The 3,350-nt window shown below is 35.6% G+C and overlaps 1 non-coding gene across 1 annotated transcript; it reads left to right on the forward strand.

Moving 5' to 3' along the window:
- Window positions 1-1,191: 1,191 nt before the first annotated feature.
- LOC140851831 (small nucleolar RNA R71) lies at window positions 1,192-1,298 on the forward strand. The gene has a single exon (XR_012134588.1). It is a non-coding gene; the product is annotated as a small nucleolar RNA R71 (small nucleolar RNA).
- Window positions 1,299-3,350: the final 2,052 nt, after the last annotated feature.

Genomic DNA, 3,350 nt, shown 5'->3' on the forward strand with positions numbered 1-3,350 from the left:
GATAGGTATGAACTGACACTTGCAGCCAAAAATACTTTCTTTGGTACATTAGTGGTCCTTTTTCTAGTGCAAAGATCTTTTAAAAATTTGGCATAAATTGAAACCTAATGGATTATATCTAAAAGAGGAATATTAACTTGGACTTGTTTAAATACCTCTAAAATTTTGTCTAAATGTTCAGATTTATTGGATTTCAGTCTGTTTGGAAAAGGAGCTCTAGGACTTTTAAGTACTGGACTAGGTGAATTTTCAGTTTCTGGTGCTTGAGGTTGAAAGGTAGTAGTTTTAGAAGGTGACTCGGCAGATGAGTCCTCTATATCATCAAGTGCAACTACCTTATTGTCTATCTGTTTTTTCGATCTTAAGGTATGAATGACATTTACACCATTAACTTGGTTTCCTTGTTGGGGTCGTGGACCATTTTGGTTCCTAGGATTTGGCTCAGGTTGGCTAGGTAACCTACCATGTTCTCGTTCACTAATGGTCGAAGCCAGCTGACTTACTTGCATTTTCAGACGGGCTATAGCTTGGGTGTTATTATTTATGAGTTGACCCGTGGTTTGCATAAAGCTGGTATGTGTCTTCATCATGGCTTCTAGGCTTTTCTCTAAAGAGATAATTTTATTGTCATTATCATGGAAGCCTGGCGGGTTGTTCATCACTGGGTTGGACCTTAGATTTTGCTGATTGAAATTTGGATTGCCTACATTAGGATTCTGGGACCATGAGAAATTCGGGTGATTTCTCCAACCTGGGTTATATGTGGGTGCATAAGGATTGTTCAATGATCCTTGATAGGTGGCATTCACCTGTGCACACTCATTCGAGTAGGAACATTCTTCTAAGACATGGTCTGGTGCATTGCACCCTTTACACATGGGTGCAGATATTTGATTTACATTGGCTGGTCTCTGTAATTCTAAGGCTTCCAATCTACGTGTTAAGGTTGCAATCTTGGCCTCTGATGCTAGGGTTGGTTGAATTTGATGCATTCCTCCTCTTGAAGGTGTAGCTTTATCAGGTTTCCTAGTTGTTTCTCACTGTAAATTTTTCTCGGCTAGGTCTTCTAAGAATTGTCAAGCTTCAGTAGTTTCTTTGTCCATAAATTGACCTTGGCACATGGACTCTAGCATGGTTCTTGAGTTTGAATCTAACCCCTCATAGATGATCTGGCATAGTCTCCAAGTTTCTATTCCATGGTGTGGGCATTGGGTTAAAAGATTCTTGAAACGATCAAAGTACTTCCAAAATGATTCACCAGCTAGTTGGTAAAATTGATTTATTTCATTCCTAATCCTAGCTGTTTTATGATGGGGAAAATACTTTTTCAAAAATGTTCTCACAAAGCCCTCCCAGGTAGTGACAGAATGGTTTGGCAGACTATAAAGCCACTTCTTAACATTATCCTTAAGGGCAAAGTTGATTAATCTAAGTTTGACCTCATCCTCTGTTAATTGCAGTTTCATGGTTGCACATACCTCCTCAAATTCTCTAATAAATATATAAGCATCCTCTAATCCTGTGAATTTTGGAAGCATATTTATGATTTGAGGTTTGATTTCAAAATTGTTAGCTGTGGGTTGTGGCAACCTGATACAAGATAGTTGGATGGAGCCAACTGGATAACACAAATCCTTAAGGGTCATGGGTTGGATTGGTTCAGCCATTGGAACAACAGGAATTGACTCAATTCTAACTAGACGACCCGACACCCTTCTCCACACACGAGGTGTACGGTTCTCGATGTTTATACAATTTTTTTTATAAAATTTTTATGTATAAGAAAAAGAAAGAAAAGAGAAAAAGTTCGAAAGAAAAGATCTTAAGGAGTCCTAAATCTAAAGAAAAGTAACCAAATTAATTTAAATTTTAATAATTTTTTTTTTATTTTTTAAATAAGTGAAACAATAAATTAAACTCAATCTATCCTAGGGTTAACCTAAATCTAGACAGCTCCTAACTGTTCCAAGATGACCTTTCAAGCCTTCCAAGTAGAGATTGATCAACTAGTTAGCCAGGTAAGTATAAGAGGTGGGAGGTTCACTCATCGTTGCCTTTCTAAACACCAAACAAGTTGGCCAGGCCAGCAACTGAACCAATTTAACAAACCACCCTCAGGGACTTGCCTAGACACCAACTAATCAAACAACTCAAACTTGGTAGAACTCTTAGAGTTCCTTGTCCTATTGAGCTCGAATTCCTTAAGGTTGACGTCTAATTGATTTTAAGATTAAAGGTCTAGGTAATGTAATATGATGGAGATAGTTTTTGGGCTAAGGAAGGGTAATGAAATTCTCATCTTATCTTGTTAATGGGTTGATGCCCTTAGATTAATTATGAAAATATAAATGCAAATAAACAAGATGACCAAGAATGTAAAAGATTTTAATTTAGAATTTTTTTTTTATTTTGATATTTTACTTCACGATTATGAAATGTCTTTTATTTTATTTTATTTATTTATTTATTTATTTATTTTTGTGATTAAGTAAATTCAAATGATTAGGTCTAAAAGGAAAAGTAATTAACTAAAAATAATAAAAGAGAAATTAGAAGCGTACCTGAGTTTTCCAGCAATCACCAACTAAATCTAGAAACCTAAAGGAAAAAGAAAGAGAGTTATAAAGCACGAAGAATAAATATTTGAAAATAATTTAAAACGTCAAATCCCCGACAACGGCGCCAAAAACTTGATGTGCAAATCTTAAAATTTGTAAATAAAACTGCAAGCGCACAGTGTGCAGAGTAGCACGACCAGCGAGTACGGGTCGATCCCACAGAGACTTGGTTTAAAAATAATTTTTAAATCTATGCTCAAGCGAGCTTTAACGAAAATCGAAAATCGAAAGTTGCTTGCTAAAGACAATAAGACTAAGGATCTAGGGTTTTTGAATCCACTAGATCTGGATTAGGGAATTCTACCTAGAATTTTTCTTATTGATCCTAACGACTACTCTTCTTGTCTTTTTCAAGCATAGATTATGAAGAGACTAAGGTCCAACGATAACCCATCAAGATTCTTTACAGGGGAGTAGTAACTAGGATCCCTTAAGGTTTTCTCCTCCTATGCACTGAATCAAGCATGAACTATGAAGGGACTCTAACCCAACTGTAGTTCATCAAAAATTCTTGGCAAAAGAGGAAGAAAAAGAAACCCTAAGAAAAAGAAAGAACCCTATGTAAAACTCTTACTCATGATCTAGCTTCATCGCAAACCCTAGAAGGGATGCTTAGCTAGACATGATCTAAATCTACTTGCAAAATTTAAATGCAGAAAAATAAACTATCCTAATTACATAAATTTAAACTGCATAATTTAAACTAACCTAATTACATAAAATTAAATTGCA

The sequence above is a fragment of the Elaeis guineensis genome, chromosome 9 (assembly GCF_000442705.2).
Source record: "Elaeis guineensis isolate ETL-2024a chromosome 9, EG11, whole genome shotgun sequence".
NCBI lineage: Eukaryota > Viridiplantae > Streptophyta > Magnoliopsida > Arecales > Arecaceae > Elaeis > Elaeis guineensis.